Consider the following 13,653-nt stretch of genomic DNA (forward strand, 5'->3'; position numbering starts at 1 on the left):
CCTTGCCTCAATAAGGAAAATAATTAAAAGAAGAAATAAAGTTCGTCTTGCCTTCAGAAGGAAAGAAATTAAGTAGAGGAAAGAAAATAAAAGAAGGAATAAATTCAGCCTTGCCTCAATAAGGAATAAGGAAAGAATTAAAAGAAGGAATAAAAGAATTGTAAAAGAAGGAATAAAATTCGCCTTACCTTCGGAAGGAAAGAAATTAAGGAAAGAGATAAATTTCGGCTTGTCTCAAGAAGGAAAGGCATTAAAAGAGGAATTAAGAGAACTGAATTAAACAAAGAATCAAGTATACAAAGAGTTGTTAAATATATGTTGGCGAGTCCCCAAAAACTATATATCTATACGAAGCTTGGGCGTGCATACCTCCAATACAAATCCAATTAGTATTCGCAAAAAAAAGGGCATCCTCACAAAAAGTTTATCTTTTGTGTAATTTAAAAAGTCTTCTACCTTTTCAAAAATGTTATGTATTTTTTTGGAATCATTCATCAATCATAAAATATTTGTGTAGTAGTATTAAGAAAAGTGTTAATGTATTAAAATAATGTTTATATCATTTAAAATATATTCACCCTTTTCTAGAAAATCACGTAATTCTAAAAGGTGTTCACGCGCTTAATAAATATATTTGTAATATTAAAATATGCATGCTCTTTAAAAAGGTTCATGTGATTGAAAAAGTGTTAATGTTTTAAAAAGAATGTTGATTAATTTTGAAAAACAAATATACAATTTTAAAGTGAGTTGGCATAAGAGGGGTGGTGTATAGACTAGGAGTACGCAATATCTCGGGAAGGACAGTTGTCACACCCAGTTTGACGAGATTACTTTCAAAACTATTAGATATTCACTTGCGATGGTGTAGTTCAGTGACTGGTGTGCGGTGGCCTAGATCATCACCTTGAAATTGAACACATTCGAATGCATATCAGGTGGACACTCTGACCATCATCAATGAAGACAGGAAGGAGGATAAACCACAACACGAATGAGACGCTATGTTCAAATTGAAAATTTGGACATGCCAAGGGGTTCAAATAGATAACTTGAACTTGAGAAGGGGTCTTGATTCGTGCTTATTGTGCTAGGAGCATGCGATTTTCTCTCTCGTTGCAACGCACGAGCATATGTGCTAGTAACTATAAAAATAATACTAAGTGCAAAACAACATGTGACATGAGGTTCAAAATGTGACGTGAACTATGGTGCATTCAAGGCATACTAGTAAAATTATTAAAGGACAGATCCTAGTGTGTGAAAAAATATTGTGAGAATGGTCCAAGTAATAGGGTTGGGCTACGGTGACAAAGTGCAAAAAGAAAAGAATCAACTCAAACCGAGCTACGGTTTAGGAGATATGGCAATTTGAAGTTTGAATTGAAATCTGAATAATTTCATATTGGCATCTGAAGAAAGTTCACAAAAATGACACCAATGGATAGATCTAATCATGACGAAGAATTTGCCGTTGGTTTCATCTAATTTGGATCTACGGTTAAAAAGTTGTGACTACTCGAAGTTTAGGGACTAATCTGTGATAAAAGGGACTAAATAGTGAAGAAAACATAGCGATCGGGTCCCTGGCCACGTGGCGGCTTGCGGGTGGCTGAGCAGCGTTCGTGGCTTAGGCTAAACGATGGGCGTCCGACAATTAACAGAATAAAACAAATCTACGGCTAACTAAAGAAAACCAACAGTCGGTCTACCTAAAACCGTTCAGTTTAAAGAACCGTGGTTAACCGATCTAATACTAAATAAAAAACTACACGAACGAACAGGAGGTTGGCTTACAACGAACAGGGACGGCAGCGCTAGCGTCAGGCGGCAGACGGGGCGGCGGCGAGGAAGGAGTCGGGGAGGTCGGGCGCGGCGTGGGCGGTCCGGTGGTGGAGGCGACTCGCGTCGGGGACGTCGGGATCGTGCTGCCCGGGGACGGTGGCTCCGTGCTCCGGCGAGGACGCAGATCGTCGGGGCTTCATCTTCGGTGGTCCCTAGGGGCAAAAATAATGTCAACCGGATGCGCATGCACTCGGGCAGTACTTTGGTGAAGAAGCACGGAGTTGAGGCGGCCTTACGGACGGCAGAACGGAGCGGCGAGGTAGCTCCGGCCGACGAGATCCAAACGACAAAGGCAGCGGCTGTGAGCAGCGAGGGGACGAGCGAGTGGGCAGAATGGAGAGAGGGGGCTCCGGGGCTTATATAGGCACGGAGAGGGGCTCGGGGTCGCGACGGATAAGCCTTATCCGGGGGCAATGGCGCCCAGGAACGGAGCCAAAAATTTGGCATAGGGGGGCGAGTTCCACGCTGGAGCTCTACTAGTCTAATGAGCTAAAAATTGAATATTGCAAGTGTGAAAAAAAGGCTAAACTTGAACTCAAGTTTCCGTTAATGTTCGGTGCACCACAAGAAGACAATACAAATTGTCCACTTTGACCAAACAAAATTAATTATATTGAAAAATTTGGTACACCATACTATAAATAATTGATTCCAAGTCCAATTTTCATGTCAATCATTCAACCATGCATTGTTCATGTTAGACAACAAAAAATAGAGATTAGTATACGAAGTTAATAATGAGACTGAACATACCAGAGAGGCCTAAACGAACGACATGCATCAGCATGTACGTGAACAAACTGTGGCATGCTTTCGCTAATTCCCTATATGTTGGTTAACGACAAATGATCGATTGAGGTTCTTGGATAATTAGATGCAAGTGCCCTCGCAAATCTTTTCCATTGTTCTCATATCCTAATTATCTTCATATCTATACAAGCATATTTGGACAAACAAGTATTTCCTAATTAATCTCAACTATTTGTAGTTTTGAACATGAACAAATGTTTTCATGTCAATCATTCAACGATTGTTCATATCTAACATGAACAAATGTTTTCATGTCAATCATTCATAGATTGTTCATATCTAACATGAACAAATGTTTTCATGTCAATCATTCAACGTTTGTTCATGTTAGACAACAAAAAATAGAGATTAGTATACAAAGTTAATAATGAGACTGAACGTACCAGAGAGGCCTACACGAACGACATGCATCAGCATGTACGTGAACAAACCGCGTCGTGCTTCCGTTAATTCCCTATATGTTGGTTAATGACAAATGATTGATTGAGGTTTTTGGATAGTTAGATGCAAGCACTGGTAGAAAAAGGGTCTGTTGTCCCGGTTCGTAAGGGCCTTTTGTCCCGGTTCTGGAACCGGGACTAAAGGGTCGGTACTAATGCCCTGTCCCTTTAGTCCCGGTTCAATCCAGAACCGGGACAGATGGACCTCCACGTGGCCTGTGCACGGAGCCCAGGCAGGAGACCCTTTGGTCCCGGTTGGTGGCACCAACCGGGACCAATAGGCATCCACGCGTCAGCATTTCTATGGCTGGGGTTTTTGTTTTTTTGAAAGGGGGGGGGTTGGGGGTTAATTTAGGTGTTTTATATATTGTGTTAGCTAGCTATAATTAATAGAGAGAAGTGTTCTCTCGTATGTCCGTGCTTGGTTGACGCTACGTACTATACATACGTATAGAGAGGACAAGACACGCTAGTTAGCTAGTAAGCAAACGAAGGAAACAGAAGATCGTCATGAACATATATGCATACAGAGAGAAGTGATATCGACCACCTCTCCTTCTCCGAGAGATTGGTCGAACAACAAGTTCTCGTATATCTATCCGACACTACCGGCTACATATGTACAATAATTATCTCTTACAAATATAATCATACGGACTCAGGGTCCACATAGTATTCTCCGTCTTCAGGGATCACGTGGTCAAGAAAGAATGTCGCCAATTCCTCTTGAATTGCTCGCATGCGAGCTGGTGCTAGGAGTTCATCCCGCTTCCGAAACATCTAATTTAAAGAAAGGGGTCAATACACATATATATATATATATATATATATATATATATGAATGAATGAAACTCAACACAAATGATGGTAATAAAATAAAATTGTGAATGTTGTTATTTACGTACTTCATATTGTTCGTCAGTGTAGCCCCGCTCACAGGTCGTGTGACGGATGGACTCGCAAACGTAGTATCCACAGAAATCATTCCCTTGTTCCTGCCACAACCACTTTACAAGAAATAGAGGTTAATCAAACTGATAAACAAGAATGCCAAATGGTATTGATGAAACTAGCGCTTGAATAACTAGTAGATGCGCAGAATATGCTACTATAGTACTTACTTTCGGGTGTCTAAATTGCAGCTCCTTCGGCAGTCTCGGAGCTTTTCCGGTGAATTTTCTCCAAACCCTGCCGGACAAGAAAACAATTACTTTATATCAGGAAATGAACAAAGTTGCTGATATGATGGATAATGATCGATTTAACTTACTTCTCGAGTATTTGAGTCATGTCTGCATAGTCCTGGAGATCTTTTCGTCTTGAGTCTAAGACGGTTACTAGTCCCTGCTCAAGCTTAATCTCTAGGAGAATATAGTGGAAACTGCACACGCATGCATAACTCATCAGTTACAATACTATAACCTTGACTAATATATAAGGGAAACCGAATACGCACAAGACAGTAACACTCACTTGAAGTTGTAAGGAAAGAGTATTATATCTTTGTTTTCATTTATAACCAACGATCGTAGCAAGTTGGCCTCGGTAGCTGCGGCATGAAATTTAACCTGACTTGCATCTATGAGATATGTGTTAATGAACCCAATATTACCGACTTGTCTTTTCTTCAATTCGGCGATCTTCAATCTGCATAATATAGTGAGGATGATTATAAATACATGCAATGAAAGAGCTGAGCTATATAGAGAGACTTAATGATAGAAGTAGTACTACTTACAGACAGTAGCAGGCGACCGTTGTTTTATCGATGGCCAATTAATTGAAAAACAGAGCCAACAGCCGCCTTGACCTTCAAATTCATCCATTGCGTCATAAGGTGGCAATTTTGAGACTCCGTGATAGGATCCACGGGATAGCTGGCAGGAGCCGTCAAGGCATGCTCTGGCTGAAGCAGCTCGATGGAAGCCACGCTGCTTCTCCGCTGAGATGGCGGGGTAGCTTCGGGGGAAGCTTCGGCAGTACGTTTGCTGCGATTTGCTTCTCATTCCTCTATCGCTTGTACCCTTACTTGCAGCGCCTGCATTTGGGTCTGCTGCACTTTTTTCCTCCTCTCATGGGATTTGTAACCACCAGCGTCGGGAAACCCAACCTTCCACGGAATGGAGCCTGGTGTGCCTCGTGTTCGTCCAGGGTGCTCAGGATTCCTGAGGGTCATTGTGAGCTCGTCGTTCTCTCTGTCTGGAAAGAACGTCCCTTGTTGCGCTGCTTCGATATACTGCTGAAGCTTCTTGACTGGTATGTCCAGTTGATCGTTCGTCCAAATGCACTTCCCTGTTACAGGGTCCAAGGTTCCGCCAGCCCCGAAGAATCAAATCCGGCAACGGTCTGGCCAGTTAATTGTCTCTGGTTCGATCCCTTTATCAATCAGATCATTCTCAGTCTTGGCCCACTTAGGCCGGGCTACGAGGTAGCCACCTGACCCCGTGCGATGGTGATGCTTCTTCTTCGCAGCATTTTGCTTGTTTGTCGTTGACATCTTCTTACTCTTTTTCGATGTATTGTGGGCCACAAATGCGGGCCAGTGATCTCTGATCTTCTCATATCTGCCCTTGAATTCTGGTGTCTCATTATTTTCGACAAACTTATTCAGCTCTTTCTTCCACCTCTTGAATAGTTCTGCCATCCTCTTAAGAGCAAAAGACTTGATTAATTTCTCTTTAACTGGGTTCTCTGGATTATCCTCTGGCGGTACGGTGAAATTTGACTTCAGCTCAGTCCAAAGATCATTTTTCTGTATATCATTGACATAAGACACCTCAGGGTCTTCTGTAGCCGGCTTAAACCATTGCTGGATGCTGATCGGGATCTTGTCCCTAACTAGAACCCCGCACTAAGCAACAAATGCGTTCTTTGTTCGGATGGGTTCAATCGGTTGGCCGTCGGGCACGATTGCTATGATCTCAAACCTTTCATCTCAGCTCAACTTTTTCTTTGGGCCTCGTCTATTTACCGAAGTTGTGCTCGATCCGGAGGGCTATAAAAATAACAAAGACTTAATTAATATGTGTACATACCAAAACAATGAATGCATCAATTAGCTAGTCAGCACAGGCTTAACTAATATATATACCTGGCCGGACTCGGTTCGGTCACCGGAGCCGTCATCACGGTCTCCTTCTTGCACCGGCATTGGGTCACCGGAGCCGTCCTCATGTTCTTCTTCTTGCACCGGCATTAGGTCACCGTAGCCAGCTTCTTCACCCTCTCCTTCCAGACCATCGGTGTCGTTGAGAAACAACGAGACGACATCACTTCCTTCTGCGATTATGTCCCTCAACAACGCTTCTTTTGCTTCGTCTCGGGCGGTGTCCATAGTTTCTACAAATATTTACAACATGGCAATTATTATTCAAACATGACAGATGGATATATTAGTGGCAAACGTAGAACTAGCTACCTAATCATAGTAAGGAATCATATATATTAATTAGTGGCCTCCACGCTGCTTCTCTAGGGTTTGGGGTCGCCTCGACGCTGCTTCTCTAGGGTTTGGGGTGGCCTCGACAACGCTTCAAGGGTTTGGGGTGGCCTCGAGAATGCTTCAAGGAGGGGGTAATATCGACCCCCCCACGTGTTGAAGCTATCGGGAGGGGGTATATCGACAACGACGACACTACATCTATGTCCCTCGACGACCCTCGTTCCCGATAAAAAAAAGAGGAAGAAGAAGAAAAAAAGAGGAGGAGAAAGAATAGAGGAGAATAACTCCTCTATTCTTTCTTCTCCTCTTTTTTTTCTTCTTCCTCTTCTTTTTTTATCCTCTTCTTCCTCTCATGTTCGAGAGGATCGCCAAGGGGTCGGGAGGTTGCCTAGTGTCAAAGGATTCAACAAAACCATGTCTTCATCATTAGGCAAAAGTAACAGGTGCATGATGGTACGAAGCTCTCCAAAGTTATTTTGGAACGGAGTCCTAGATAGGATAATTCGCTTTTTGGTACAAAGTTCAGCAAGAACCTTCCAAATATCGTTATTTGGAAGGCCTTTGCTGAAATTCATACAAAAAGGCAAATTATCCTATCCGGGACACCATTCCAAAATAACTTTGGAGGACTTCGTCATGCCCTGGTTACTTCCGGCTAATGATGAAGCCATGGATTTCTTCAATACTTTGACACTAGGAAACCTTTCTTGACCCCTCGGCGATCCTCGACCCCTCGAACCCTCGACGACCCTGGAACCCTCGACCCCTAGATGACCCTGGAACCCTCGACCCTCGATCCCTCGACCCTATAGAACCCTCGAACCCTGGACCCTGAAACCCTCGACCCTTGACCCCTTAACGACCCTCGACCCTCTACCCTAGTTCCCGACCCTCGACCCCTCAGCGAACCTCGACACCCTCGTTCTGATAAAAATTAAGAAGAAGAACAAGAAGAAGAAGAAGAAGAAGAAGAAGAAGAAGAAGAAGAAGAAGAAGAAGAAGAAGAAGAAAGAGGAGAAGAAGAAAGGAATAGCTAGAGGAGAAGATCGAAGAAAAAAAAAGAAAAAAAGAGGAGAAGAAGAAAGGAATAGTGGAGAAGAAGAGAAAATAGAATATTCTATTTTCTCTTCCTCTCCACTATTCCTTTCTTCTTCTCCTCTTCTTTTTCTTCTTTTTTCTTCTTCTTATTTATTTCTCCTTTTCTTTTCCTCTCCTCTTCTTCTTTCTTTCCTGTTCTTATTTTCTTCTTTCCTATCCTTCTTTTTATTATAAATTTTAGCATATTCTAAATTTTCTTCTAACTTTCTATATATGAACAAAAAACTTTCTATGAACAAAAAACTTTCTATATATATATGGAAAAAAATTCTATGAACAAAAAAATTAAACTAACATACACATATACATTATACATTGTATATGAATATTATACATACACATATACATTATACATACACATATACATTATACATACACATATACATTATACAAAATTTTCTATGAACATATACATACACATAGCCACATACGTACATACACATATACATTATATATATATATGAACAAAAAAATTAAACTTAAAAAAATGAAGGGCAGGGGCGGCGCGCGGCGTCCGCGCAAGGCAGGGGCGGCGCGCGGCGGCCGCACAAGGCAGGGGCGGCACGCGGCGGCAGTGAAGGGCAGGGACGGCGGCGCAATGGGCGCGGTGGCGACAGCAGCCAGTACAGGGGGAGGAGCAGGGGAACGGGGCGGCGCTCACCGCGAGGTGGTGTCGGCGACGAGGAAGAAGTTAGGCTCAGGGACGGAGGAGGCCCGCTCGGGGGCGAGGGCAGGGGTGCGCGGGCTTGGCGACGGAGACGCAACGGCGAGGCACGGGCGACGGCAGGGGCGGTGGACGGCGTCGGGGCAGCCTGGCGACGTCGATGAGCTCGGCGTCGTCGGGGCAACTGGCGAGGGAAATGGTGAAAAATTCCTAAGTGTTGCTTATATAGCTAAGGCATTGGTCACGGTTCGTGGCACAAACCGTGACCAATGCCCCCCTTTAGTCCCGGTTGGTGATACCAACCGGGACCAAAGGCCTCTTTTCAGCAGCCCAAAGGGCGGGAAGCAGTGACCTTTGGTCCCGGTTGGTGGCACCAACCGGGACTAAAGGGGGGCATTGGTCACGGTTGGTGTCACCAACCGTGACCAATGCCCCCTTTAGTCCCGGTTGGTGCCACCAACCGGGACCAAAGGCCTTGTGCTGCCCCGTGCCCAAATGTTTAGTCCCACCTCGCTAGTTGAGAGGGAGCCACACCTGTTTATAAGGTGCGGTGCGCCTTCCCTCTCGAGCTCCTCTCTAAAGCAGGCTTTCGGGCCTAACCGTGCAATGTGTGCCTGTGGGCCTACTGGGCCTCCCGCGGGCCTGAATCCTGGCCCATGGTAGGGTTTCTAGTCGTATTCAGGCCGTGGGTGCCCAGTAGGTGGCACTTTTTTTGTTTTTTTTGTTTTTTTGTTTTCTTTGTTGCTTTATTTATTTTATTTTGTTTCTACTTACAATGAAATACTTATTGTTGCTATTTTTATTTTTTCTCCAGTTTTTTTGTTTTGTTTTCTGTATTATTTATTTTCTTTTGTTTTTTGCTTTATTTTTTAATTCCTTTTGCTTTTAGGTCAGCAAAATTATAAACTTTCTATTGCTTTATTTATTTTATTTTGTTTCTACTTACAACAAAATAGTTATTGTTGCTATTTTTTCCAGCTTTTTTGTTTTGTTTTCTGCATTATTTATTTTCTTTTGTTTTTTGCTTTATTTTTTTATTCTTTTTGCTTTAATTTTAGAAAAATTATAAACTTTTTGTTAGTGCCATTAGTTTTCAAATTTGAAAACACTTTTTTAGTTTTTTTTGTTTTCTTTGTTGCTTTATTTATTTTATTTTGTGATTAACTTTACTATAAAAATAGTTTTTCCCTGTTTTTTATTTGTTTTTTGCATTATTTATTTTCTTTTGTTTTTTGCTTTAATTTTTAATTCTGTTTACTTTTAGGTTAGCAAAATTATAAACTTTCTGTTAGTGCCATTAGTTTTAGAAAAATTATAAACTTTCTGTTAGTGCCATTAGTTTTCAAATTTGAATAGCTAAAATTTGAATTCTTTGAAAATTGTTTGAATCACAAGTTTGTGATTAACTTACTAAAAAATGAGAATAGATGCGCTTATAGAGAAAATTCAACCTAAATCCCTAGTAAATTTCTATGAATTTCAGAGAAATTTACTATGAATTTAGGTTAAACTTTTCTCTATTAGGGCATCTATTTTAACATTGAGAGGAGCTCAACAAGGCAGAGAGGAAAGGTCTTATAAATCGGTGTGAGCCCCCTTTGGTTGGCGAGGTGGGACTAAACTCTGCCCGCAACGAGGACCAACCCTTTAGTCCCGGTTTGTGGCACAAACCGGGACAAATGGTCATGGGCCAGGGGCGAGGAGCAAAATTATAAATTTTCTATTAGTGTCATTAGTTTTAGAAAGTTAAAAGTTGAAAGTTGGCATGGGCCAGGGACTAATGGTCATGGTATTACGAGGGCCAAACCATAAGATATGAAAGAATTTCAAATGAACTCTGAAAAAGTTGAAAGTTGGGATGGTATCATAATTTCACCCACATAGCATGTGCATGTACAAAACGGACAATGGAAGCATGTTCGTGTGTTACAAAGTTGGCATGGTATCATCATAATAGTTGCGGGAGAAAGTCTTCACTTTTTCTTCGCTTGTGTCATTTGCTTATTGCGCCGTAACCATGGATAATCTTCATTGTTTATCAGGATGCTTGGGTCAGCCTTGACATTGAAGGGAGGAATTTCATGAAACTTTTCATAATCTTCAGACATGTCTGTCTTGCCGTCCACTTCCAGGATGTCCCTTTTTCCTGAAAGAATTATGTGGCGCTCGAGCATAGTGGATCGGCCATCCCTGCTAGCTCGAGCATAGTGGCAGGCCAAGCTCCGCCTCCTCCATATTGACCTGATAATTTTCTATATGCCATGAACTTCGTGCTATTTTTTATGTTCTTGCGTGTTCTCTTGATCTGGAAGTAGGGAAGTCGGATCGGTATTCGTTGCTTCCTGCGTCCCTTGCGCAAGCATCAGTTTAATGAAACTAGGCTCATTTCGAATTACTGAGATATGTCATGCATGTACGTGCAAATTGTAAGCTGCTCAGGGATCGCATAGGTGGATTCCGAGGGGCGGTCCGCCACCATTTCCAGTCTGTCAGAGTTTTCAGAAATCCTTGCATGCAGAATGAGAGTTCAACTAGCTGCAGAGTTGCATGTGCAGAAGCTGCATGTTGAGCTGGATAATTGAACAGTGGTGGGCACGCTGAATGCTAGGGAGAAGAACCTAGCAGCTGTTGGACCGGTCACTGAAGAGATTAAAGGCATGTTTAATAACTTTCAAGATACCAAGATTAGCTTGGCATGTTGTTCTGTTAATAGAGCTGCTCACGGGTTAGCTCGAGAGGGAGTTTGTAGGGAATTAAACAATGTGTGGACTGATGATCCACCGGACTGTATTTTGCAGATCGTTGCCTCGGGGATGTCCGAGTTTTTTGAATAAATAGATAAGTAATTAAGTTATCCTAAAAAACAAAGTGTACTTATCCTTTTATATTCCATTGATAGATGGGAAGGTGTGTCAGGTGATTTGTTAATAATTTAGGGTTTTGTTGCAATTAATTATGTTTCTTTTTTTAGTATACTACTCCAAATTTAAGGTTAGTGCAGAATAAATTTTATTCCATTGATAGATGGAAAGGTGTATCAGGTGATTTCTTAACACTTTAGGTTTCACTATTAATTATCTTACATTTTTTAATGTATTTTTCAAACTTTAAGGTTGATGTAGTAATTTTTTTACTGGATTGATGAAATATTGATTGTGACAGGATTTTTATGGCATAGTAACCCCGGGCATCAGGGAGTAGATTGCCGAGGGCAGTCCTCACTTCTAGCTCGATGAGATTAGTTTTTTTAATGTTTTATATGAACATTCCCTTGCGCGGGTGTGTTTCAGGAAGTGTCGTAGATGAGCTCGTCGCCTTGGTATCGACCATGTCCAAATACATTGTGATCAGGTGGTGAATGGCCGGCGTGGGTTCGGTGTCATGTCAAAATACAAGGCACATGCATGTGCGTGTATGTGTGTGTGAGAGAAGAGGGGTCTTGAGACATCACATAGATGACATGTGATATTTTCGTTTCTCCCGTTGCAACGCACGGGCATTTTTATTAGTTACTAGTTTTACAAACAGGAAGTTAGCGATATGAGGAGATCCTAGTCAGCGCCTTCAGCGCCAACGAGGAGTTCCGGCGCCCACACTGCCGCGCTTATGGGCCGGCCCAAAACAGAGGCGCAACCCAAAAGGAAACAAAAATGAAAATGGCCTGCGGGAGAAGGATCAAGCCAGCAACCTCCTGTTCCAAGGAAGAAAGCGCTAACCAATTCGGCCACTTAGCCACATGCTTCGGCTTACATCGTTTACCACTTTTCTTGTTTGCCTTTTCCTTCTCCCTTTTTCCCTTTTTCGTTTTTTTCTTCCTTATATGATGAATTCTTTTCAAATACGTGAACTCTTATCAAACTGATTGATTTTTTTTCATTTTTGGATGAACTTTCATTAAATTCAGTGAAATTTGAAAAAGTTCATAAAATCTGGAAATAAGTTAATCAGATTTGAAAAAAGTTCACAAATTTGAGAAAAAGTAAATCGGACTTGAAAAAAGTTAATTGGATTAAAAAATCATCATTTTTGAAAAAAAAATCATCAAACTTGAAAAAGTTCATCGAATTTGCAAAAAAAGTTCATCAAATTTGTAAAAGAGTTCATTGAAATATAAAAATAGTTCTTGAAATTTGAAAAAAAATCATCAATTTAGAAAAAAGTTTCTTGATTTTGAAAAGTTCCTCGATTTTGAAAAAAGTTCATCGATTGTTTTATAAAAAATGCAAAAATGGAAAATCATTAATTTGGAGAAAACGAATTTTAGAAAACACGTATTTAAAAAAGAAAAAGAAAAGAAAGACCAAATAAAAACCGACCCGGAAATGACGACGAACCGGGATAAAACCTGGTTTGGGAAGCTTCCCAAAACCGAAGGATTCCCCTGACTGTAGAGAACAATAAAGGTAAAACAAGTTTTGTATCAGCTGTTCTCGATGGTGTAGTGGTTCTGTCATTCGAGATTTCACCAAGAGATCGGGAGTTTGACTCCTGGTTGCACCACCTTTTCTTGAACGATTTTACAGAATAAAAACAAGCACCTTTTTTTACGTTTTTATAGAATAAAAACAAATTGCATGGGCCGGTCCAGCTCGCTAGCGGGAGGGATGCACTTCAGGCGCCCGTTTGCGAACGGGCGCATAAGCGCCAAATAGGAAACGCCAGCGATATGTGCGTGACTACGTGCGTAGTCCAACTTGGGCTGACATTTTTCTTTCTTTTGTGCTTTGCCTGAAATGGGATTGGGTTGTCTATGGGCTGAGCAGTTGAGGCTTAACGTTAGTTGCAAAGGCCCAAAGAGATAGGGGGGCGACGCACGTTATGGACAGTTATGGAAGCCAAAAAACCAACGATCAACTCGTCCACATCAAGGTACGACTCGATCCTTGGGGGGGAGGGGTCTAGCCCCCCTTGTCCCCCCTGAATCTGTCCCTGATGGCACCGGTGGTTGCGGGAGTGCAAGTGTGTGCTATATCCGAGCGGAGCGAGCGGGAGGTTGGGGCGACCTGGGGAGCGGGCCCCATCTGGCAGCGAGCGTTGCGTGCGAGCGAGAAGCGCTCGGGCGCTGGGTGGCCTTGGGCCGCGGGGTGCTCCTGGCCTAGGCCGTGGGCTCGTGCGCGCGTGGGTGGGTGTGTGTGCGTGTCTTTTTTTTTACAGAAAAACGAAGTGGCCCTAAAACAAAATCAAACTAAGTTATAAAAACACCACAATAGTTCCTAAATTCATTTCTGAATATCTAAAACACAGTGAACATTTATTTAAACACATATGATTTTTGAAAATATTTTGCTAATGCATTTAATGCACTTTTTTGCAAATCGAATAAATACCAAATAAACTATAGAAACTCCAACTAA

This window comes from Triticum aestivum, chromosome 5A (assembly GCF_018294505.1).
Source record: "Triticum aestivum cultivar Chinese Spring chromosome 5A, IWGSC CS RefSeq v2.1, whole genome shotgun sequence".
Lineage (NCBI taxonomy): Eukaryota > Viridiplantae > Streptophyta > Magnoliopsida > Poales > Poaceae > Triticum > Triticum aestivum.